At 38.0% G+C, this 27,181-nt stretch overlaps 1 long non-coding RNA gene across 4 annotated transcripts in view; it reads right to left on the bottom strand.

Moving 5' to 3' along the window:
• Positions 1-1,549: 1,549 nt before the first annotated feature.
• LOC128312881 (uncharacterized) overlaps positions 1,550-27,181 on the bottom strand; it is a 139,704-nt gene continuing 114,072 nt past the window's right edge. For all 4 annotated transcript variants that reach the window (XR_008292789.1, XR_008292788.1, XR_008292790.1 and 1 more), the window contains 3 exons: positions 20,895-21,057; positions 5,172-7,647; positions 1,550-5,137 (listed from right to left, as the gene is read on the bottom strand). This is a non-coding gene — a long non-coding RNA (uncharacterized LOC128312881). The remainder of the gene's footprint in view (positions 5,138-5,171; positions 7,648-20,894; positions 21,058-27,181) is intronic.

The following is a 27,181-nucleotide window of genomic DNA, read 5'->3' on the forward strand; positions in this document are numbered from 1 at the left end:
TTAAGATTTTTTTGAACTGTATTTGTCCATGAAATATATTCTATTCCATTAAGTATTGAAAGTTAAAATGCTATGTGAAAAAAGAATTGTGTGTGTGTGTGTGTGTGTGTGTGTGCGTGCACGCTTATATCTTTAACTTGATACACAATTAAATTTATTTTTTCTTTTAGTTTTCATATTTTAGGGCTCTTGCTTCCATTCCAATCTATTCTGTTCTGTTCCTTCTCTTTTTCTATAGCTACTAATTTTTTTGTAACAAGTTGTAATTCGTACAGGTTTAGTACAAAAAATTCTTTTTACAAATGTAATTTGCTAAATAAACCAAATTTTTTTCTTATACAAAAAATAACATGCTATATATGCTATTCTGAATTTTTCTTTTTCCACTTAATGTATCTTGGAGATCATTTCATATCATTTCATATAATTTCATATGTATAGCAATCTTCTTCAGTCCTTTTTATGATTGTACACTATATTTTAAAAAATTTTTAATGTTTTTATTGTTTTTGAGGGAGAGAGAGAAAGAGAGAGCATGAGCTGGGGAGGGGCAGAGAGAGGGGGAGACACAGAATCTGAAGCAGGTTCCAGGCTCTGAGCTGTCAGCACAGAGCCTGACATGGGGCCTGAACCTGAGAACCTCAAGATCATGACCTGAGCTGAAGTCGGACATTTAACCTACTTGGCCACCCAGGTGGCCTGATTGCACACTATTTAATTTACCATAATTTATTTAACCTGTCTGTATGGATGAGCATTTAAGTTGTTTCTGGTTTAAAAAAATTTTTTTTTGCAATGAATAACTTTGTACATAAAATATTTCATAATTCTGCCATTTTTTGATGGATACTTAGAGGTGGAGTTGCTGAGTCAAAAAGTGAGTACATAAGTAGTTCTTTTAGTTACTGTCGAATCATCCTTTATTGTTGTTACCTCTATTTGTATTCTCACCTATCATGGGGTTGTTCCATTAAAATAAAATAATACATTGCCAACATATTGCATTTTTGCCAATTGGAAGTGAGATCTTAATAAAATTTTAACGTATGGATGGTGTTGAGCATCTTGTCATATGTTTCATTCTTCTGTATATTGTTCGTTCACATTGGTTGTTTCTATTTGTTTGTTGTAGAGTTTTTTGCCTCAAATTTTAGGATATCTTCATGTTATAAAAATATCACCACTATGTCTATAAGTTATAAATATCTTTTCTTAGTTTGTCCTTTTTATTTATGATATTTTTTCTTATATAACTTTTTTTTATTTTAGTGTAGTCAAACTTATTTTTTCTTTTATTGTTTCTAAGTTGTGAATAAGGTATATTTTCCCAACTCCCAAGTTGTAAAGAAACTTATCCTGATTTTATTTTTCTATTGTATAATTTCCTTACTTTAATTTTTTGTATTTGAGATCTCAGATGTTTGTGGTGTTAGGGCGAAATGAAATTTCTTTTTCCACATGGCTATCCTTTATTCCAATGTCATTTAGAAATGTCTATCTTGTGCTCGCTTCGGCAGCACATATGCTAAAATTAGAAATGTCTATCTTTTCCTCACTAATTTGCAATGCCGTCTTTGTTTTTGTAAAAGAATATATTTTTAAAGGTCAAAAGTTCATACAAATATTTCCGGTTTTAGAGCTAGAAGTTCTCTTTAGTATTTGACAGACACAAACTGCCTTCATTTCAAATAATGCCTACTCAAACTCATCCTTGAATTTGGCTACGTTTGTTTCATGTTAGGTCTTATCTAAATGTAAACAGGTTAAAAACTGAGGCAAAATTTCCAAGACACTATCCTATGCCATACTACAAAGACGTATAAGTCATAGATTCTGTAACTAGGAACTTATAGTCTAATGAGAGAGACAGATAGATATATAGAGACCATTTCAATGTATTTTCAATATAAAGTTTACTGATCTATGCACAGCATTTGCAAAGATACATACGTGGAGTTGGATTCTTCAAAAACAAGATGTAAAGAAACAATGAGGGCAAGATAAAACAGTTATATTTATTTTATGTCTACCTCTTGATTATTATTAGCCTTGTTTGTTTTAATTCTTAAATGTTTATTTATTTTTAAGAGAGAGGGAGAGAGAGAGCATGTGAAAGCACGGGGAGGGGCAGAGAGAGAGTCATAGGCTCCAAAGTGGGCTCTGTGCTGACAGCAGAAAGCCTCATGTGGGCCTTGAACTCCCAAACTGTGAGATCATGACCTGGGCCAAAGTTGGACGTTTAACCGACTGAGCCACCCAGGGGTCCTGTTTTCATTCTTATTTCCAAAGTAGCACTAGAAGACCTGCACATCTGGTTGAATAGATGCAAATAAGGAAAGAAAATTACACGTGTGAGTCACAGCCCAAGGATAATGAATTCTTTAGGTTCTAGTGAAGAAGCAGCTCTGCATTTCATACTTAAGGCCAGAAAACAGAAAAACTTTGAATTATCTATTTATTATCTGAAAGTTTTCCCATGTAAGCCAATGTTTCCTTCTTTGGGTGAATCCTCACCTCCAGCACCTGCATTGCTTGATTAGATGGCATACTTGTCGGGGCACCTGGGTGGCTCATTCAGTAGAACTTCCGACTTTGGCTTAGGTCATGATCTCACAGTCTGTGAGTTCAAGCCTTGCATCAGGCTCTGTGCTGACCGTGGAGCCTGCTTTGGATTCTGCGTCTCCCTCTCTCTCTGCCTCTCCCCTGCTCACACTCTGACTTTCTTTCTCAAAAATAAATAAACATAAAAAAAAATTAGACGGTATAGTTCTCAACGATGTGGTCATGTGGACTTACTTTCTGCCTGAGGCTTTTAACTTTTAATTAACCCCCCTTTCCCCCTGCGCCTCCCACTTGGGATTAGAAGGACTTTTATTACTGGGAAAAGGATGGTTTTAATTCTCCGCTAACTGGAGGATGCATCCTAATTGGAGGATGGATGCCTGGGACAAAGGCATATGAGCTGTTTCCTCACCGGAGAAGCTGTTCAGGAAGAGCTACTTGTAACTGTATTTCTCCTTCTGAACAAATGCCCATTCCAGACTAGCATTGTATATTAAAATGCTCCCCTGGGGAGATAGGCGGAAAAAAGGAATGTTAAAGAGATGTCTAGCTAATAGCTCATGTGAGAAATAGCATGTCATTTCTCAATCAATGTCATTTCTAAGTCTTGAAAGGAAATTATTTATGGGTAACGGTTACCTGCCCGTTCATACATCATTTGATCCATTTCTGCCCCCTAGGTTTGGTCAGATGGATTCAGAGATGTAATTTTAAAAAATCACCTTCAGTTGCTCCTTTGGAGTTTGGTTGGAGTGTTCATATGACTTACCAGGCTGATGTATTTGTATTAATGGAATTACTATAGTTGCTTCCTTAGCATGGTAGATGGGAATATTTGAACACGTACCATGGGGCATGATAAAAGCAAAAGAAACAAAGATAGAAAGAAAAATATAATTGAACACCTGTCTACAAAATGTGATTTGTTGTACTTTCACCTTCTAAATATACTCTCATCAGAAGAGGACATGGTAGCCTATTGTTTCTCAAGGGCTTTGAAGTCAGCTAATTCTTTTCGAATTCTTCAACTAATTCTTTGGCTCATGAGATAGATGAAGTATAGCCATTTTATATTAATAAGTATAAGTTTTTGAGTACTTATCTTGTACTAGGCATGGTGGGCCTAATGTATACACTGCTTAATTTCATTTAATACTCATGTTAATCTTATATGACATGTACCATTATCCTCATTACAGTTCTGAAATTTAAGGGCTAAGAGTTTTGTAACTTGCACAGAGTGACAAAAGTACTAAGATTTGGAAGTAGGTCTGATTCCAAAGCATACATCCTTAGCAGCTATGCTTTATCCAGGTGGAAACCTAAACAATTTTTTGGATTTGGAACTTTATTTTAGACTTAAAATATATGTTAGAAATTTGATGTGATATTTTGGGGAATAATGAGAAGAAATCACTTTCAGTGATTCGAGGTCTGGAAACCAGTTTCTATGGTATAGTAAATGGAGACTAAGCATGCATATTTATTTAGCTATGTGTCTATGAATGAATACATAGGCTTTTAAGATTTTGACTAAGAAATTAGTATTTATACATGTATAGATATAGATATATATAGTAATTCTTCAGCTGACTGATGGGATGGTTGCATTCTGTGAGATTATTATGAACTCAGTGCACGATTTCCTATAGGATCAATGTTATTCATCATGTTTATGTATTAAGACCAATCCATAAAAAACCCATAATTTTATCTATTTGTTATGGACATTTCCCTGGACTCGTAAGTGGTACCTGAAATATAGTAGATAACAAAAAAACATTTTGGTGCATAAGTAAATGAATGAAAGAAACCCGAAGAATAATATCAATTATGTTACACATGTAATATCATTTCTATTATTGCTTCCACTGGAAGATACATTCAGAATTCTAACTTGAGATATCTGTAACTTCTCTTTCCTCTCTCCTTTCCTGAATACACAGAAGTATGAGCGGAGACCCTTCATCAGGTCACTGATCCAGTTTCTACAGTTTGGGAAGAGGTCTCCAGCAGGCCTGGATGAAGGGCTGACCAGGGGATCCCAAAGGTTGGTGGTAGAGGCTACAGGAAGGGGATGTTGGAGAAGCATAGGAGGTGGTGGTGGACTGTCAGAGCAGGTGCACATGTGTAGAAGAAAGGGAGGCTAGGAGATCTTTACTTAGGGTGAGGTGGAAAGAAGAACTTTTACAGCCTGGCCCTCAGCATGGAAGAATTGCATGTAAATCAAGATGCTGTGTGTGTGTGTGTGTGTGTGTGTGTGCATGCACGTGCAATGGGAAAATATTTTTATTGTAAATTCATAATAAACATCAGTCTCACCATTTATAGCCATAGCACAAGTATATGTTTTCACACTTCAAATCCCAAACCATTCATAAGAAGAATTCTTACAAGAGACAGGGAATTCAGCTACACCAGACTAAGGATTTGTGAGTCAGACAATGGCATTTAACAAAATCTGAGGAAAATATAGCACTTAGTCCATTTTGGATTCATGCATATTTGTTGAGAAGAGCTCCGTGTATGCAAATGATGACTTGTAAGACAAATAAAATCCAAGGAAATGGGATACCTGTGATGGGATAAAATCCAAGGAAATGGGATACCTGCGATGGGCATGCTTGGGGACAGGCTCACGTGGTTTGTTTGTAATTACCAGTACTGACACCAAAAACTATTAGTAACTCTAGAAGAAGCAGAAGATATTTTATTTTTTCCCCAGTTTATATATGCTTCCCTGAAGAACTTATTGCTTTAAAATTTATATTAATACTTCCCACGGTTGCATCAATAGTATCAGGTATTTGCAGTCTTTGTTAGAATTCTGTCTTTTGACCAGTACCCCAGTCATTTCTTAGTAGAAAGTCGGTTAATAAAAGAAGCTCTTTAATGCTTTCAGTACACCAAGATATAATTTTGTGCATTACAGTAGCACTGCTTACCCCCCAAAAATGTTCCAGAAAGCCATTAAGAAAGTATACAGATCTAAATCTCAAACTACTAGAGTATACTCAATGGCTCTCAAAGTAGAATCATTCCTATCAAATACATTATAAGAACAACTTCAATCTAAAATTACTTTTGTGTTTTCTCCTAAAATAAGTGAATTAGAATGTGGGTCTTGTGGCTTCTCCTCAAATTTTCTTAGCCACCTTTTATTTTGAAGTGTATTCTTGTTATAATCAGCAATCACTTTTGCCATTTATCAAAATCCATTCATATTAATTTAAGCAACAATGGAAACATGTTGAAAGTAACACCAACCTAGTGAAAGAAGTGAAGTCACAGCTCACAAAGAGCTGGAACCAGAAATGGAAAGTCATTCCAATTCACAGCATTCTAACTCTCTTTGTCTCCCCTCCTATGGGTCCACAAGATATTTCTGCTCTCTTTCTCTCTCAGCTCCTTCATTTTCCTCTCACTTAGCAGGTTGACTTACTTGTGCACATATTGTAAAATGGCTTTCCCAGACCCCTATCTATCCACTCGGCTTGATGCTAACAGAGACAATGCGGAATCACCAAATAAATTCCTGGGAGAGGAAATCTGAGTGGCTCGAGTCAGGTTTCCACTCCTGGTTCAACCATCTGTGGCCAAGGAAGAGGCAGGGTGATGGCTGCAAGAGTCCATTATTGAAGATTGCAGTGAGGCAAGTTTTAGAGGAAGAGGAGGAGTAGGAGGAGGAGGTGCTGGGGAGGATAAAAAACAACAACAATAGCAACAAATGCTTGCAGAGCATTTACTATGAGCCATGCACTCTCCTAAATGCCTTGCATGTAGGAGGAAGGCAACTCACATAGTAGGAAGGGATTTGTTGTCTCAAAAGGTGCTCACATAGTTTAGCATTTCTCAAAGTCTGTGTAGACATTTTAAAGATTGCTCTTTTGTGTGTCCAAATAATACCTTAACGTAACTTTTGTGACTTTTATTTAAAGAAAAGAAATTAGGGGTGCCTGGGTGGCTCAGTTGGTTAAGCGTCCGACTTCGGCTCAGGTCATGATTTCACAGTTCTTGGGTTCGAGCCCCACGTTGGGCTCTGTGCTGACAGCTCAGAGCCTGGAGCCTCCTTCTCCCTCTCTCTCTGCCCCTCCCCCTGCTCTTCCTCCACTCATGCTGTCTCTATCTCTCATAAATAAATCAACTTAAAAAAAAATAGAATAGAACGAAAGCACAAAACAGGGTGATGCAGGAATGTGACCAGTGATTACCCTATGAATATTGGAAAATAGGATAAAAATGCAAACTACATTTTGTGTGTTAGTGTGCAAGTGTGTGTGTGTGTGTGTGTGTGTGAGAGAGAGAGAGAGAGAGAGAAAGAGAGAGAGAGAGAGAAAGGGAGAGAACAATGATTGTTTTCAATCATGGTTCAGAACTGCAAAGCTGTGTTTTACGATCACTCATCATCTGAGGTTATCTATATCTGATTTTTAATAGAAATTCGACAACCTTGTACTTCCAAATACTTACACTTTCAAGCATGAAAATGAAATTATTTATAGATTTATTTTCTCTGAAGTTTATGGCAAAGCCTTTTGCAGAGCTATTTATTCCTAAATCTTGTTGGAAACTGCCTCCATGGCCTCATTATTCTAGGGTCTTGAATTACTCTCATCTATGGACTTTGGACGTACAAGTTTCTTCTTTGTCAGGTCTTTACTCTCATTGATTTTTATTCTTGTGGGCAGTGTCCTCTTTAACTCTTTAAAAAAGCCTAATTACCTACCCAGTTATAGAACCCATCTCATTTATGAGATGAGAGATGAGAGAGAGTTTAATAGATCTCAAATTTGTATTTCTAAAATTAGGAAAATTTTGCTAGGAAAAATAGAAATAAAAATAATGAAATTATGCCTCACTTACAATGGCGACACAGTGAAATACCATGCCAAAGTCCTTACCGCGGTGACTGGCATGTGAAAGTCACATTGTGTGTGGATGTGTTTGTGTGTGCTTACTTACACAGCACAATGAGAAGTGGGATGGTGGAGTGGTTAAGAGCCGGACAGCTTTGTACTCTTTGGTCACCTTCTGTGGCAAGGAGTCTTTGCTGATGAGCCTTTCCAGTTTGAAACCTGAGAAGCACTAGATGGGTGAGGAAGAAAATCAAGAGTTTTAGCCTACTTTTGGGTGTCCTTAAAGGTCTATTTTGATATTAAACATTTCCAACTTAATAAGCATTCTTGGAAAGAACCCAGTAACTTCAGGGTGAATTTTTATCAAGAGATAACTTCACCTTTCTCAGCCACTCTAAGGATAACAGCAATTTATCTCACTGCCATGCTTTTTTTTTTTTCTCTATTTTAATACAAACAACTTCTTGTACTACTCCGAATTTCTATCTGTGTCTGTAAGTCTGGATTTCTTTGAAATTCTTTTATGGTAATAAGGAGATTCACATATGAAGAATGTTAACAAGCCTAGCAAGAAGATTGCAAAGGACTGTTCTATAGTTGGAGTGTGCCCTCCCTCTCCCAAATTCATGTGTTGAATCCTAACCCCTAAGGGTGATGGTATTAGGAGGTGGGGCCTTTGGGAGATACAGATAGATACCTCTGTGTATTTTAGATAATAGTTTTTGAACATTTACACTTCAGAAAGGAATATGAACTCATGGTCAGGAGATCTGGGCTGTGGTCAGGGTCCAGGTGTATAAACATGAGCATGTCAATGCCAATTGGACATCATAACTCTGATCTGTTTTGTTGATTAAAAACTCTGAACTATAAGAAAGAACCTTGTAAGTTATTGGTCGTCAGGAGTTGTGTAGAATACTTGACTCTTGAATATTTACCATATGCTCACAGAAGAGTCACTTAGCTTTTTTTATACATGTTTTGAACGATAGCTTTGGCAACACCTAGGTCTGGGTTGAAGCTTAGATGCAAAGGAGTTTATTGTTTGTAATTACCCTCTTGAGAAGAAATGTCTTTAAAGAAAATGGGGGAAACGACACTTGAAACATCCTGTTTTAAAATCTCATTCTTTGGAGGGTGCCTGGGTGGCTCAGTGGGTTGAGCATCTGACTTTGGCTCAGGTCACGATCACATGGTTTGTGGGTCCGAGCCCCATGTTGGGCTCTGTGCTGACAGCTTAGCACAGATGCTGTGTTCACACTCTGTCTTTCTCTCTCAAAAATAAACATTAAAAAAATAATAAAAATAAAATCTCATTCTTTGAAAAAATATTGCTTCTCACTGCAAAAGGCGGTTGTTCTAATTTGCTTGATCAAATAAATGTAGTTTGTGTCTGTCACCACTGGCATCACAGAAGGAAAATGATCCCCTATCACACCTGAAAAACTATCGAGAATAAGGCAAAAGTGAAGAAATACAGTTGCCTTATGCAGTATAGAAGGGGATTAGTCATAGAATTAGATATGGATGAAATGGCACCTCGGAAGAAATTGACTCCCCAATAAGAATTCAAATAAGAGAACTGAGTGGGTCACAGGGGCCTCCTGAAATCCAAGACCGCGTATCTGCATGCACACCTGCTTCAGGATTGCTTCCTTTTTTAGAGTAAATTCACTGCTTAGAACAAGTACTGGGAGTCCAGCTTCCAGAAATGAAGGAAGCAATTACTTCCTGGCAGAATTACTGGGCAAGAAAGCTTGTGAGAATTCTATCTAATTCATGCTCAGAAAAGGTTTCTTTGGTAGGGAAGGGGAAAGCCCTATGTGTGACTATCATTTGGGTAACTTCCAATTTGGGACTTCTGGTGGCGGGATCTCTCATTATAGCTACATAAATGTTGTGGGCCGTCTTCGAAGGAAAGCAGCACGGGAAAGTGGGGTGGCTTATTGGACTCTCTCCCTTCATGGCTCCCTGGTTCCCACAGCAGCAGTCACTGCCCTGGAGAAGATGGACTGACAGTGTACCTCAGCCTCTGGGTTCACTTCTGTTTCTGGAAGGCCGCAGAGAGCTTTATAAAATTCCAGACCTGAAGACTAACTTTATTTTACTCTTCCTGATGATCAGGCCCTAATTTGTTTCTAGTAGCCAAGCTCTTGCCTACTTCCTGTGGGCAGGTCACTGCCTTATTTCTGTTGCAGAATCCCAGGGAAAGCCTTGCCTGTCCTGCCTGGTTCCCTTCTAAGACTGCAACCACACTTCACCCCATCCCAACCCTTGTAGGGACTGGAGAGCGGGCTCTGAATCTCAGCGACCCTGGCCATGTACTTGCTTTCTATTGGAGCCTGCAAGACTTTCTCAACACAGTGGACCACTGTGCTGGGACCATCACTCATGTCTGCTGTGTTCTGGACTGTAAGACGCCCCGAGGCAGGCGCCAGCTCTGTCGTGTTCAACATTGTGTCTTGAGGATCCTGAATGTGCATGGCATATACTAAGTGTTCGGTGAGGCTTTTTGTTGTTGTTGTTGTTGTTGTTGTTGTTTATTTTTGATTTTCCTGCTAATATCTCTTGGAGTCACTTCTGTTGCTCTGACTAATCCATCTTATCTAGTTCGGCCATCTGAGGTCGGACCCTCCTCCTGCAGATTGATTCCCAATGCGGACATACACAATTTAGTTGGAGTAGCATACTAATTATTATTCATAGCAATGCTTAGCACTTTTCATCACCAAAATGTCTTCCAATTTTAGTTAATTAATCAGCCCTGGATTTGTGTGGAGGTGACTATAAAATCTGATGTGTGATGATAAATCATTGCAAAGTAGCATGACAGTTTAAATAGGAAAGAGATAAATGTGAAGATACTTTCAGATTAACTACTGTGGGGACGTCAACCTGAGAAGTGTGTGATGTCCCCCATAGTTTCTCAGATTAGCTTTGCACAATCAGTCAAGGATTACCTGGGTTCAATATTGAATCCACCAATTACTGCCTGATTATCACGGGCAGCTTTATTAACCTGTCATCTCAGCCTCCTTGTATGTGAAATGGGGACTTTGATAGTATCTGTAGCAGAAAGCTATGAAGATTAGGTGAAAGAACATGTAGAACACCAAATACTGTGTTGGCATGTGGTAAGGGCTCCATAGATACCTAATAATTATGTAACTGTAAATTACAGCTCAAATCAGAAAAGTTAAATTCCCCAAAATTCTGAAGCAATGAACATTTACTTTTTAGTGTAGTACAAAGAATGAGCCAAAGGACCAGGGTTTCCTTTTCCATTTAAATGGGTACACTTGACCTGAGCAGGCTGTACAACTGTTTCATGTGAACTCTTCACGGTTCACATGAAATACATGGGAATGGAACCCCTTGAGTTGGACCTCATATCCTGGCATCTCAATTTCCTTATCCGTAAGATACGTATATTAATAATTATTTTTCAAGGATATAAGGATTAGTCAAAGCAACGCTTATAAAGTTTAGTGCCTAGCATATGATAGGTACTTGATAGTGTTATTATTATTTTTTTTTTGGAAAAATAAAAATGTTTTTGGTCCTTAATCCCATGTGCAGAGTTAGATCTGAAATCATTTTTGTTAATGAATATTCAAATATATGATACCCAACTTGTTTTGAAACAATTGTGTTTTGAGCTACAAAGGCCTGGAGAAAATTGCCCCTTTATAAAAAAAAAAGTGAAATAATCTCCAGAACTTTAGTTTTCCATTCTTTAATTTTAAATTCACTTTCCTTCTTGTGTCCGTTCTCTGTATCCCCACTGCCATCCCTCTCCTCACTCGGCTCTGCCAGTTTTGAAATGTGCCCCAGGGTTAGCCCGGCTTCTGGGTGCCTGTGGAAAGCCTGGAAGGAGCCACACCAGAGAGTTCCCCAGGGGTCTGTGGCCAGGCAGCTGGGGAAGAATCTACATGATGGAACTAGCACCAGGTTACCCACTTCCCAAATTCCTCTACAGTTCTTCCCCCAAGACCACTGCAGACAACTGGGCAGCCCGTCCACTGGGAAGAGGGGATGAGGGATGAAGTCCAGCCGCAGCCATCCACGCACCGGGCTGTCTAGGGTGTGGTGGGTACACACCGGGAGAAGGGGTGTCTTTATCTAATCCACACAAAGACATCACATGGGTTGGCAGAAACTCTGCCTTCTTTTTGGGAATTCCTCAAAATTCACCCCAAGTAGAAAGAACAGAGGTCCTTTTATTCCATTCTAAGGACTAATTCCTATTTCAGAATGTGTTTGGTGCCTTCCCTCCTCTGCTCTGTTGCTAAGGCTTTTCAACTTGCTCGGAATGTCTTTCCCCACTCACTCCCCTGTCGTCCAATCGAAGGCAACCTACAACACTCATCTCAGACATCATCTTTATGAAATTTGTGTGTCATCTCGTGGCAGACACATCCTAAAAAGACCTCCAAATGAGTCATGCTTCTGTGTAACTCTCTCCTCTGAAGTGCAGGCAGAACTTGTGGCTTGCTTCTGGCCAATAAAATACGGAGAAGGAATGGAAGAGTTACTCCTGTGGTTACCTTAAGTTATAGGAGACCCTGCCTTAGCAGACTGGAGAGAGATTGTCTTGTTGGTTTTGACGAAGTAAACTGTTTGTGACTTTGAATAGAGCGAAAAACATTTTATAGAAGTAAAAAAAAAATAAGTTTATTCTGGAATGGCAGAGGAATTGCAATTTTGGGACAAGCCAGCTATGGTGGGCTGCAGGCAAGTCTGAAGAAACAAAGGGAAGTTCAGCTATTCTTAGACTTTAAGAGGAAAGTGGGGGAGGGTTGATGTGAACTAGTTCACTGGAGAAGAATGAACGTTGGTGGTTGTGGAGGTTTCTCACTGGCAGCAAGCTGTGGTTCCTGTGTGTTGCCAGGCAGAGAGGGATCTTCCTTCTTTTCCTTAAAAGCAGGAGATAAAATTCCTATGTGAAAAATGTTCTCCCTGGTCAAAATTATTATCTTACCTCATCCTACTGGTTAAGCAGGCTGCCATGAGTTGTAGTTGCATGAAATCTCCCCCATCAGGGCTCTGACTCCATTTTAAGTAAGGTTTTCTTTACTTATTTTCACACCGCCCCATCTGAGAAGGCTGGTGAGAGGCCTGGGTAGCCACCGCCTTGCAGGCGGCCTCTAGGAGATGAGGGCAGCCCTGGGCTGACAGCCAGCAAGAGAACAGGGACCTCGGTCCTACATCCACAAGGAACTGAATTCTGCCAATAACCACATGAGCTTGGAAGGCACCCTGAACTCCAGATGAGAAGGCAAGTCAGCCAATGTCAGGATTTCAGCCTGATAAGACACCGAGTAGAGGGCCCAGCTAAGCTGAGCCAGGACTTTGACCCCCAGAAACTGAGATAATCATTACGTGTTGTTTTAAGCCACTAAGCTTGTGGTAATTTGTTTCACAGCAATAGAAGACTTCTAGCACCTCCTTCAATGGACGTAGTGCACCAACATGCCCCTGACTGCCCTTATGATGTGTTGTCATATTGCTGCACTTTTATAATACTTTTATGAAAGTATCTATCAGACTATATTGTGATTGATTGTTAACTTGTCTGTTTATTATGCTTGGTTTGATGACCCCAGGTTATAATAGACACCTAGGCAGAGACTCAAGACATATAAAGCAACACGTATTTGTAGAACATCTAGCAGCGAAGAAAAACACTTGGCCAGGTAACATCTCAAGTCTCAGTCCTTGTCCAGCTGGACATTACTATCAGGTACCTTTTGCTATCGCCCTTAACTGTATCCCATGAAGAAAAGAATATATGCCATTGTGTCCATTTGTAGGAATGGAGAGAAAGGGTAAAAAAGGCATATTTTGATAGTTTATAGGATAAAAATGTATGGAGGAAAAATATTTCTTCATAAGGTGAGTGAACAGTTTTTTTTGCTTATTTGAAAAATGTTCAGCATTGCTATGAACTTCTTTTAGAAGAAAGAAATATAATTTTTGCTTTTTTATTTTAGAAAATAGAAAATTTCATATTTACCCCAAATAAACATCTCATTTTTTCAGTGGAAACAGAGCAAGAGGGTGACATGGGCTGTTCCCAACTTATCCTCACAAGAAGACCAACTAGCCACTATCCAGTGATAGGACACCATTGTGAAATCCCAGAAACCCAGGTATGGTCTGAAGCAAACCCCCTCCCCCATCACAGAAATCTGGAAGGACTGCATTAGAAGGATAATAGGAGAGGCTACAGTCTGACTTTGTTGCCCCTCTTCCAGGACTGCATTGTGCTGCATCAAGGGGCCCCTGGACTTAAGGTTTCTACAGCAGAGAACAAAGAGCCCAAGGTGAACATCCACCTTCCCATCATTGTCAGGCACTTTCCAGGGAGCCCACTTGGACATTTCTTCAGAGGAATCACTCACGGGCCTTGACCATTGAGAATCAGATAGAAACAGAGAAGGGCTGCCCCCCTTCTTATAGCAACCAGAGCTGGCTTATAGGAACCAGAGCTGTACCTGTTAGGATGGCTATTCTCAAAAAGACAAGAAGTAACAAGGTTGGGAAGATGTAGGGAAAAAGGGAATCCTTTTACATTGTTGGTGGAAATGTAAATTGGTGTAGCCACTATGGAAAACAGTATGGAGGTTCCTCAAAAAATTAAAAATAGAGGGGTGCCTGGGCTCAGTTGGTTAAGCTTCTGACTCTAGATTTTGGCTCAGATCATGAACTCATAGTTTGTGAGTTTGAACCCCATATTGGGCTCCATGCTGACAGCGTGGAGCCTGCTTGGGATATTCTCTCTCTCTTTCTCTCTCTCTCTCTCTCTCTCTCCCTCCCTCCCTCTCTCCCTCCCTCCCTCCCTCTCTCTCAAAGTAAATAAATGAACTTTAAAAAATGTTTAAATAATTAAAAATAGAACTGCCATATAAGTTAGCAATTCTACTGGAATATAGATCCGAAAGAAATAAAGTCACTATCTTGAAGAGATATCTGCACCCCCATGTTCGTTGCAGGGTTATTTATAATAGCCAAGACATGGGAACAACTTGTGTCCATTGACAGATGAATAGATAAAGAAAAATGGTTATATATACAATGGAATATTATTCAACCATAAAACCAAAGGAAATCCTGCCATTTGTAACAACATGGATAAAACTTGAGAGCATTATGTTAAATGATATAAGTCAGAGAAAGACAAATAATGTGAGCGTAGTCTAAGAAAGCCAAACTCAGAAACAGATAGAATGGTCATTGCCAAAATCAGGGTGTGAGAGGTGGTGGAATGGGTGAAGGTGGTCGAAGGTACAGACTTCCAGTTGTAAGATGAGTAATTCTGGGGATATGATGTACGATGTGGTGACTATAGTTAACAACAATGTCTTGTATATTTGAAAGTGGCTAAGAGAAGATTTTAAAAGTTTTCACCACACATACAAAATTTGTAACTGCGTGAGATGATGGAACTGTCAACTAATGTTTTTAGTGGTAATTATTTTGCAACATATACATATATCAAATCATTAAGTTGTAGACTTTAAACTCATACAATATTATATGTCAATTATATCTCAATAAAGCTGGGAGAAAAGTACATTTCCATAGTAATGTGGAATGAGAAAATGGCATAAGGTGTTATGAGTAGTAAAGACAGCCCTCTGATGTGAAGAATGACTTCCAAACCCCTGACTTCCTCCTTCCTTTATGCTCTTATGCTACTTTGAATAAGGCTTCAGTAAAGCAGTTACTGTGCTGTACTGGAATTTCATGTCTGTTACCACCACCCGAGAGAGGCTGAGCAAGAGCAAGCATGGGAGGAACACAAAGGGAAAGCCCATGCTGCAGCCGACAGCATTGAGGAAGAGAGCTGGACCGACCAGTGGCTGTGAACATCTGGGCCCTTTCCCCAGAAGTAAGAGCCCCAGTGAGTGTCAGACTCTCACCCTTCAGATTAGTTGCTTCTCTTCCAATGGGTAATTGTAGAGAAGGCAACAGGAAGTGTTCACTGCCATATTCGATGGAACTGAAAACAAGGATGGATTAGGGATTTAATGCCCACCCCCCACTCCAGTACTTTGACTAAAAGCCCTCCTCCTTTAAAGTATTTATTAACGTTTTCAAGCTTTAACCCTTGTGGTTGTAATCTACAGCAATGCTCTCGACAAAGAATGAGGTCCATGCAAACCTAAATATTATGAAATAACAACCTTGAGGGGTTTTTTTTTTAACCCTATGCAAAGGACCCATGGACCCTTAATACTTCATAAAGTCATAAAATCCTCCTTTTCATCTCCTATTGACTGCTCAACTTAGCCAGACAGCACAGCACCTTATCCCCTCAAAGCTCACTATCTTTTCCCCTACCCACCCCTCTTTCAAGCTCAAGTGTAGAGGCATTTGTCCTTATTCTACTTGCCCTATACCTCTGAGCTCTCAATTATATAGATTGCCTGAATTTCTTTGCTAAATTGTCACTTCACCCAAGAATATTCTTATATTCTAAATCTGTGCTATTCTTCCAATATGGTAGCATCATTGTGTCTACTGAGCACCCACAGTATGGTTAATCCAATTTGAAATACACGGCAAGCCTATACACACTGAATTTTGAAGACTTAGTGTGAAAAAAGAATATAAAATATCTCAATAATTTTTAGATTGATTGCATATTGAAATAATATTTTGGATATAATGGGTTGGATAAAAATATATTAACATAAAAAATAAACCAAGTGCACAGGATTCATCTTCATCCAACATTTTTGAAAACTTGAAGTGAGAAAACTTAATTTTACTGTTTAGTATTTTTAAATACTCAAACTCTTTTCTCTCTAGTGCCCGAGCCCATCATTTTTCAAGTTTTCATTTTGATCATTATAACCTCAATAAATGAACGGACCTATTTCATTGCCATCAAAAGAAAAAAAAACTTATTTCACTACAGCATCAAAGAAGATTATGAATAATTATTCATATAACCTAAGTCTGCAAGGCAATTAGAAGAGCAATTCAGTTTTATTTTTACTGTATTTGCAAAATTCCTCCTCTGACTCTGTTATTATAGGTCTGTGCTTCCAAATATGAAAAATGGATATAACCTGATTTTCAAATGGAAAAAGATGAAGAGAAGAACTGCCTATAAAATCAAACATATCCAGTCAAATGCATTACTCGGAAGTATATCTTATTTTATTCTTTCTCTCACTGTCTGTCCCATCGTTTAAGAATAAAATGAAGCCACTGAACCATTTTGATCTGGGGCCATTTGTTGAGCTCATCTGAGGCTAAATCAGGAAGTTGGGAATGCTTGTGTCTGGCTTTTTAAAATTTTTTTTGAACCTTCCTTACTCTCTTCCATTAATCTGTATTGTCCTCAAGCCACTTGAGGAAGATTCCCCCTTGAGGTGAAAAGCTTGGTTCCTCCTTCCTGGATATTATTCCACCTCAGAGGTTTTCTCCCTCCCAATCCAAAGTTACCCATGCCTAGTCTCATCATTTTATTAGGTAATAGGCTAGTGATTCAAATAAGTGAGGTTGTTCTGAGAAGTTAATGGCTTCTCCTCCTGAAAGGTGGTAATTCCTTATTTTAGATGACATTTTAGACTTTGCAAAATACTTTCCCATGCATCTCATTTGACATTCACAGTAACCTAGAAAGCAGATATTTCTTTCCCTATTTTTCCAGGGAAGAAACTGAGAGGTTACATGACTCCACCAAGGTTAGATAAGTAATTACAAGAGAATCCAGGTCTTTTGATGCAAGGCTTTTCCCTTGAATAAACTGCCCTGTTTATGGATAATATATTTTTAACCAAAGAAAAAAGCCAATGTAACTTCAGGCACTATATTAGTTACATTATTATATATTTTTATTATCATAAATGACATTATTATTTTTAAATGTTTGTTTGTTTTGAGAAAGAGAGATTGCGTGTGCCCATGAGCAGGGGAGGGGCAGAGAGAGAGGGAGACAGAGGATCTGGAGTGGGCTCCACACTGTCAGTACAGGAGCCGATGTGGGGCTCAGATTCACGAATGCGAGATCATGACCTGAGCTGAACCGGCTGAACGGCTGCTCAGGCGCCCAAAGGGGGTTATATTATTAAAAAATCCTCGTTACCCCTCAAATTATATCACGTTTTTAATGTTTTCCTTTGCTTTTACTTGTGATTCTTAGTTAGCCGAGTGAATGGCAATTATGTGTGACGTTAAAACAAGTCAGATGTTACCCCCCCCAACCCTCATCTCAGGCTTAATGAATTAAAATTTCCAGTAGATGGGAAAAAAAATTGGTAGCTTAAAAAAGTCCACTGGTGATTATCATGCCCATCCCTGGTTAAAAATCCTTATCACACGTGGGTGCCTGGGTGGCTCAGTCAGTTAAACGTCCAACTTTGGCTCAGGTCATGATCTGACAGTCTATGAGTTTGAGCCCCGCGTCAGGCTCTGTGCTGACAAATCAGAGCCTGGAACCTGTTTCAGATTCTGTGTCTCCCTCTCTCTCTTCCCCTCCTGGGGACTGGTTTGGATTCTGTGTGTCTCCCTCCCTCTCTTCTCCTCCCTTGTTCACACTGTTTCTCTCTCAAAAATAAATAAACATTAAATAAATTAAAAAAAATATCTTTGTCACAGATCCTGACCAGTAATGAATTTTTGACTTATCTTGTGGTACAGGGTTTAGTGAAAGCGTGGCCTAACCTCAGTCTAACTCTTGGTGGAGACTTCTCCCCCAGCAGCCTTTCCTGTGCATGATAAAAGTGAACGACAGTGAGACAGGTATCTGGTGATCAATTTAGGGATGTAGCAATGTACTAATCCAGCACTGAGGCTGCTTCCCAGCATTCCACTATTAACAAATCAGGCAATAGTGTTTAACAAATAGATTATTAGAATAATAGGATAGCTTAAATGGAAACCGTTTGGAAGTTACATGTTTCTAGAGTTTTTGAATACTGTGAGCTTATTTAGAAGACTAAGCATTTGCTGGAAAGCGTCAGTGGTAGTATAAGTTGAAATTGGGTGAGACTGAAAATTAACATAATACCTATACTTTTATTTCATTTTCTTCCAATTAAAGCACTGCTTTGCTAACCACCTCTCTTCTTTACCACTCATCTTTAAATGAACCATTGCTACCTATTTTCAGAAGATAAAAGTATATTAGTGTATTAGTTAGGTATTGCTGTGTAACAAATTGTATAGCAATTTATAGGCTTAAAATAATTTTATATTCTTATGATTCTATGAGTCATCAATTTGGGCAACTTTTGAGCTCAATTGGGCTGATGGCCTTTTCTGGGTCAATCACTTGGTTGTAGTCTTCTGGTGGCTTAACTAGGACTCAATTGCCTAACATGGGCTCACTCACAAGTGAGGTGGTTAGCAGTCTATCCAGATGGGGTGCTCTCTGCTCCACTCCAAATGGTCTATCCAGTAGGCTAGTTCAGGGTTATTCACACCGTGGTCTTAGGGTTCCAAATGGAGTCAAAAGAGAACATGCCCTAATGTGCAAGTATTTTTTTGAGTCTTTGTTCATCTCATGCTTGCTAATATCCCATTGGCCAAAGCAAGTCAAATGGCCAAGGCCAGATTCAAAGGGTGGAGAAAAAACTTTACTTCTCCATGGGGGGAGAAGAGAGTAACATTGCAAGTATGTGTGAATATTAGAGGTCATCTTTGCAAATGACCTACCATAGTTAATAAAGATTGATATATGGTTATTTAAAACACAGAGAAATTCAAATGGCAAATATACTAAAAATAAAAAATAGCATAGAGGAACAGAGTAGATTTTAAAATGAATTGAAGCATTTATTCTAAGCATCAAGCAAATATAAATTTAAGTAAACATTTTTTAATATCACTTAGATCTTGCTTTTTTTCCCAAAAGGGTTTTATCCATTGGGAAAGATTATGTTAAACATCATTTAAATATTTAAGCCCTGAGGCATACCAGGTCATGAATTGTATTAACTTGCACAAAATGAAACTTGCACATAAATGGCCAAACATAATTTTCAACCTAGAATATTTTATCATAATTATGAAATATCATATTAAAGTATGAGTGAATTGCTTGAGCAATGTCACCAGTTCAGTGCTCTGACTGCGAAATGAGCAGTATTTACTCTTGAAACCTTCACTCAAATAATGAGGCCCATTAATTCTGAGCAGGGTTTCAGTTATTGCTCTGAATTTAATCTGATCTTTTAATTCTTCTCTGCCTATAAAAAATTCATAGACTAGAGTTTGATGTACCACATGTTCCTGGTAAGCACACACCTTGCTTCTAATGTGCGATATATTTAAGAACAAAACAGGCGGGGTAAATGCTTGATCTTGCTGTAAAGTACAAAGTACATGACCAAAGAGAGCTCATTAAAGTCAGATAGCACCTTATGTGAAATTTTATGAGAGTCTCTGCCTAACTACTCTTGTGATAGTGTACTTACTTTGGAATTAAACTACTGCAAAAATATTCCTTTCTTCCTCTGTGCTTTCCAAGCTCTGACATCATTCATTGCTGTCCCTCTGGTTTGTCTTCCTCTTTGCTGATTCCTCCACACACACTCAGTCAAGTTCAGCTCATCCAATAATTTCATTCATAGGCTACCCATTCCTGTTCTCTCACTTAACCTTTCCCATGGTTTATTTTATTATTTTATTTTATTTTATTTTATTTTATTTTATTATTAAAAAAATTTTTTTAATGTTTACTTTTGAGAGATAAAGATGCAGAGCATGAGCAGGGGAGGGGCAGAGAGAGAGGGAGACACAGAATGCAAAGCAGGCTCCAGGCTCCGAGCTGTCAGCATAGAGCCAGACGCAGAGCTTGAATCCAGGAACCATAAGATCATGACCCGAGCCTCCAAGGTTGGATGCTTAACCAACTAGCCACCCAGGCGCCCCTATTTGTTTTTTTAATGTAAGTTTTACTTCACTGCTTGAAACTTTCTGTCATCTTCAGACTTTCTTTACTCCTTCAGTGGAAGTGTGGCTTCTTCAAATAAGACTGTATCTAACTATACATATATCTAACAATTATGAAATATATATGTGTATAAATAACTCTCTAGCTATATAACTATATATTCTATATCAATATCTATCTATCTATCTATCTATCTTGCCTTCTTTTATTATTCTGGTAAACCCAAAAGGGCTTAGCCTATTCTCTATATTTCAATACCTTTTGCATTTCAGTTATTTCCTGCCATTGGTTTGCTTGGACATTGTAACCATGCTACTGCTCACATTACTCTCTCATATTTTTTCTAATCTCCTACTCAGTACTTAGCAACCTTAATGTCCAAATCAGTTTGTTACTCAATATACTGCCAGCAACCTTACCTTCCACTTCCTAATACTGCTCATTATCACTCTCATATCCTGGATTTTGTCATGATCAACCCCGCCCCGTCTCACAGATTACTAACTTGTTTTTATCTGACACTCACCTGACATTTCTTTACATCTGCTAAATCTTACTCTTACCTTCTTCAGGAACGGGCACTTTCTCTCTCCTTTGCCTACTTTGCATTTCTACTTTGGTGCAGCAGAAAGAGTAAGACTCAGAGAGCCTGAGCCTCAATCTTCCTCCACCAAATGGTAGTGGAATGATCTTAGCTAACTGCTTTGGGTCTCGACTTACTTTTTCCTGAAATGGAAACAAAATAAAAATCTATTTCACAAGATGAAGTGAATTCTCAAAGGATGGAGTTGAACTCCTGGTGAAGATTATTGAACACATATATAAATCTTATTGAAGCTATTATTTGCTGTTATAAGAACAAAAGTAACATTTTAAACAAAGTACCGTAATGAGCCGTCATCAAGTATGTCTACTCATGTTGCAACTATAAAATGATGCCATGTTTGTGGGCCTGTGGAAGGTTCTAGGAGGCTTGACAAGTGTAGGTCTGATCAGGATCAGATTTGGTGAGAACTGAATGAGCTACTAATTGGAAACTAATTGGGGCACGTAGATTTATTTACCTCTTTGCCTTTCCGTGGCACCATTTCTCTGAGCAGCACTTGTTCTACGTGCTTTTGCTTCTAGGTCATGGAATGCTGCTGAAGAAAGTCATGCAATGGTGAAATCATTTATTACACTGTAGATTGATGATCTCCAATTTTAGTTGGGCTTTTACCACTACTTTCTTCTCTTGTTTCATGGATCACTTTCCCTGAGCTGTCATGTTTTTCTCCTCAAGCTCCTAGTATCACTGTCCCTCTTCCTTCAGGCTGACTGATCTCATGAAGTAGCCCTGCACGTTTTCACTAGACTTAGCAGCTTTCTCCAAAGGTGGTTGCCTTTGCATCATGAGACCTCTGTCTTTAATTAATGATGTATCATCGCTGTCTCTTTCCAGGTCACCCAGAGAGACAAATTTGTGTCCTTTGTTTTTTTAATTCTTTGTATATCCAATTACTTACCAAATGCTACTCTCTCTTATATTTTTCTCATCAGGGGTGCCTGGGTGGCTCAGTTGGCTCAGGTCATGGTCTCACGGTTCGTGAGTCTGAGCCCCAAGTGCAGAGCCTGCTTGAGATTCTCTCTCTCCCTCTCTCTCTGCCCCTCTCTGCTCTCGCTCACTCTCTCAGAACAAATAAATACACTTAAAAATTTTTTTTTATGTGCCTTAGTTCGGGTTCTTATTCCGTTTGTATTGCACATTCCTTTCAAACTGCATTTCTCCTCCAGGGCCAAGCCTCTTGATGGCACACCCTGTGCTGGGCCCAGATATTAAAGGCACTGCTTAGCCTCTACTATTGCATGGTTTTAAAGTACACGTCTAATAATTTAGCATCTGAATTTCTTACCTATTAAAGAAGACATGAGGTAATTTTTTTTTTTTTTTGGTCTGAGTACGAAAAGATAAAAGAAATCTTTTCATTTTTAAGACTTAGCTGAGGCATCAGCTCCTCAAGGAGATTTTTCTTGAGGGATAAATATTCCTTTTCGAGGCTTTTGTGTTACTTTACTTACCTTTATCCTAGTGGTTACCATATTATATTAAAATTATCTCTTTAGATACTCGTATCTACCACTGGACTATCAACTTTTCAAAGGTAAGGGCCGTGTCCTTCAATTTTGTAATTGACATAGATGCCTGTGTTATCTCTGTAGGTGTTCAATAAACATTTGGTCATTTGGGTTGTTAGAAAATGATGAGGACTTTGGACTTTAGTCTATGGGTTTTATCGGTTTCTATTGTTTCTCAGGATAAGCTCAGATACATATTGCGCCAGGTGAAAAATTTTCCTATTCCCTTCTGGAATTTTCAATATTTCCTTTGTTAAATTATCTTTAACAATGTATTATTTTATTTAAGTTATAGTTTAACTTTACATAAGTATGTTATTGAATTCTTCAGTACACAATCAAGAACCATCAGTCAACACTTTGCTAAGTTATGATGTCTATGATTGCTTCTCATTGAGACGGTTTTTAAAAGTGCAACTTGGAGATCATATTATGGAGACCAGTCTGTATTTGTATTGTGCTTGAGGTGATGCTGAAAATGTCAAGGCAAAAGAATGCATAATTTAGCTGATGCATTCACTTGTTTTGCTTTTATCATTAAATGTGATGGGCCACAAAAGCTACTTCTTTATGGAAAAACTCATACAATGGAAACATAAAGCCCTTGGAACCAATGAGCCCCTTACATTGGTCAGTCAAAAACACAGATAAAAAATGTGATCTGAAGAAGTTTCAATTTAAAGTCTGGAATTTTACCAAGACCAAGACTAAAGTTTTCTCCAATCCATATTCTTTTTGATCCATTCTACAAAATTGCTTTTTGTAATGTCAAATAAAAGAAGCCTTACATAATGAGTGACTTTGGCGAATCCATTTGTGCTGGAAATGGTGGCACTTATTTGCAACTTGGAGCAGAATGAGAACAAAATCAGTCTTTTACAATGATGTCATATACTCCAGAATTGCTGACATTTATTCTAGTAATTTGAAGTGGGTAATGAAGGAATTGGAAGCCACTCCGTTTTCCTTCAACATACAGTTGGAGGAAACTACAGATGCCTTAGTGACCTCATTTTTGGATTTTCACATATTATGCATGCACTGATATCATTTTGTGGGCTTTTTTTTTCTGGAAATTGCAAAATTGACTTCTTCTAAATCGTTATTTTGCTAAGAAGAAATTCAAATGGAAGAAAATTCCATTTACTCTGCCTGTAGAGGGAGTGTCTGTAATGCTTGAAAATACATCTGGTTTTGTTGGTTTGTTGAAGAATGATGTCCGTTGTTCATTCTCTGTTAGCATACATGGCATCAGAGATTCTGAGAAGAATCCCCAGAGTCTTGTCTATGTACCATGCAAGCCATCCACTTTAGGAGAGCCAGAATCTTAGATCAGCATATCTTCAATTAGCTGGTTAGAAAATAATAGTGGAATAGAAATATGCCTTTAAAAATAACCATGTAATATAAAAATCCACATATATATATGCATATACATATATAATAATACATATAAGTTTAATGTTTATGCTTTAAAATACATGCATAATAATATATAATATAAATTAATATACATTATATAAATATATGCATTTAAAATATATAATATATTTATATATTATGTATATATATTTAAAATATTTAAAATATTTAAAATGTATTTAAAATATATAATACCTGCCTTTAAAATATGTATACATTTGCAATCATATAAATTAGTATACACATCGTACAAATAAACATTGTTTCTACGAAGAGCAAGCTGCCTTGTGATCAGCAACATATGAGAATGCCTTCCTTCCTACTCCATTGCCAACACTGAGAATTATCATTGGAAAAATATTTTCCACTTTGACAAGTGAGAAAAGTATATTATTATTATTTTAATTTTCAAACCTCTGTTACTGCGATCATTTAAAAATATCTTGAGGATTTGTCTTGTGAGGTTGATAGTTCATATACATTGCCTATTTTACCTTTTTGAAAATTTTATCTTTTTATTTTTTGAGAGACAGAGACAGAGAGCTAGAGAGAGAGAGCCCACAAGAGCTGGGGAGGGGCAAAGGCAGATGAAGAGAGAATCTTAAGCAGGTTCCTCTCCCAGTGTGGAGCCTGATGCAGGGCTGGATCTCATGACCTTGAGATCATGACTGGAGCCAAAATCAAGAGCTGGACACTTAACCAACTGAGCCATCCAGATCCAGGTGCCCCTACATTGCTTAATTTAATATGGAAGTATTTATCTTTTGCTTAATGATGTCTTTGTACTCTGTGATGTAATATGGATATTAAGGCTTTCTCAGTCTCGTATATTGTGAATTTGTTTTTTGTTTGTCTTTTGTCTTTACATTTTGTATACGATGATTTTTTAAATGCTTTCTTTCTTTAAAAAACATGTATGTCATTCAATTCAATAAGCCCATGGAACGTCCTGGCTGCGCTTTGAATTGAACTGACCCTGAGAAAAGAGATCTTAGAGAATTTGGTTTTGAGATATATAGATGGGTTGGGATTCCTGGATGCATGTTAGTGTTTCTTGTTCCTTATCTTCCCTACTCCCTAAGTTATAATAGGTCATTCTTTCAGATACCTATGGAAAATAGTCTAGGTGTTCTAGTACCCATTTACAGATAATGAAGTAAAATCACAGAGTTCCAGCTTTTTAGAACTATAAATTTCTCCTGAGTAGAGTTTTTGCTGAAGGACAACATTAGAAATTCATTTCGTGAACTATATTTGCCCACTTTAGTGAGCAACAAATGACAAATTCAGTCCAGAGCATCTTGATTTTTTCAATGAAACCAAGATATCAGATATTTTGCCTTACTACATTGATGAATGACTCATATCAAGATAATCCATGCAGAGAAAAATATAACTTGGAGTCTAGTTCTTATTTTTGAGTATTACTCATGTTCATTACATGACAGGATACTGAAGTATGACGCAGATATTGAATGAATAGGAAAGACAGATTTTCCAGGCTAGTAAAATAAAGGGAAGACTGGAATTCTCCTTAAGCTTGTTTAAGGAGAGAGAGTAGGGATTCCATTGGGGTGTAAATTCTTCCTAGTGAGGGGTGCATCAAAGGTCTGATGATATAAATACTCTCCCTAAGACAGCTTCTTCTAGTCTAAGAAGAGAATGGAATAATTGAACACAAAATCTCCATCCTTTCACTTTTATTTGAGCTAAGTAGCATTCTCTTTGGAGTCTGTCTCTTAAAGGAAGTTGCTGCTGCCACTAATATTTAAGAGCAGAGGTCAGGTGGGGCGCCTGGGTGGCTCAGTTGGTTACGCGACCAACTTTGGCTCAGGTCATGATCTCACAGTTTGTGAGTTCGAGCCCTGCGTCGGGCTCTGTGCTGACAGCTCAGAGCCTGGAGCCTACTTCAGAGTCTGTGTCTTCCCCTCTCTCTACCCTTCCCCTGTTCACGCTCTGTGTCTGTCTGTCAATAACAAATAAACATTAAAAAAAAAAAGAGCAGAGGTCAGGTCAGGTCAGTTGTACAACAAATTAAAGTGGGTGAGAGATGGTAAGGGAAGAGACAATGACAGATAGAAAACTTGTATTTTGTGTCAGATTGAGATTTGATTTCCACTGAGTTGTTGCGATCTTTTGTCCTTGCCCTGGATTTTGGGGACCTGACAGAGGAATAGGGAATCCTATGTCCCAGGAGGAGCAATGGTTTTCTGCTGATTTCTACTTAGAAGATCACCATCTTACGTCATCATACCGGCTGCTGGAATAATGAAAAGGCAAATTTCTTGGTTCTTCTGCCTTTTTTTCCTTCACGGCACAGGCGTGAGTTTTATATTTCCCTCTAATTACAGGGCATTAAGTTAGAACTAGCCGTTTACACCTTACAAATGAATCTTACGTAGCATTTTATCACCTAGTTAATATCTCAAGTCAAAGTTTTATTATGCTATATCACATGCCAGAGATTTTGTAAATTGAGATTTGGTAAAGTTGCCATTGTAAAATCTACCACATAAGTCAAATGGGAAGACCGAAGATAAAATTCACTAAGATTATTTTTTAATAGAGAAACTACGCTGGAATAAGAATAATTGTAGTAAGTCACTAACTGATTTATAAAATCTTTTGGCTTCTTAATAGATGCTCTGGGAAGGGAAGATAGCTTCAAATATTTTTAAATTATAGGCGATTAGAATAAAATAAAGGTTAAACTGTCACTGCACATTTAGAAGTATTTTAAGATGACCTAGCCAAACTGACACTGGGTTGCTAATGCATGTGCTAAAGAAGTACTTGAATGGGGCCCGAGGATAAGTGGAAGGTGGCAAAGTACTCATTTCAGGTGAGTGGAACAAGTGCAAGAAGTAAAAATTGTAGAAACTGACTTGTTAAGTATTCATTTGGCAGAAAAAGAACTATATTAATTTTAATTTCCTCAGAGAGGGAACAGGGAGAAAGCCCAAGTAGTTTAAATGGATAATAATAATAGTAATAGTGGTAATAAAGCAACTAAGCATATAATTCAGGTTATGGATTACAGAGATTTATTTTTTAAATGTTAAATGAATCATATTAGCAGTGTCACCTGGTAGGAATCTTTAGAGAAACTATTTTAAAAAGCAGGTAAAAATGAGTTGCATTTAATAGGTGATTTTTGTGTAAATGGTGCTTTTAGAAGCTGATGTTAGTCTGTCTTATACTTTTGTTTATGCTATGTACCTGCGCAGACTAGTAAATACTTAATAAATGCAGACTTTTTGAGGGTAGTTTAAAATTTACTCACAGTTTTTAATTAGTATTCTTTTCAGCTATC

The sequence above is a fragment of the Acinonyx jubatus genome, chromosome F2, assembly GCF_027475565.1.
Source record: "Acinonyx jubatus isolate Ajub_Pintada_27869175 chromosome F2, VMU_Ajub_asm_v1.0, whole genome shotgun sequence".
In the NCBI taxonomy this organism is placed as follows: Eukaryota; Metazoa; Chordata; class Mammalia; order Carnivora; family Felidae; genus Acinonyx; species Acinonyx jubatus.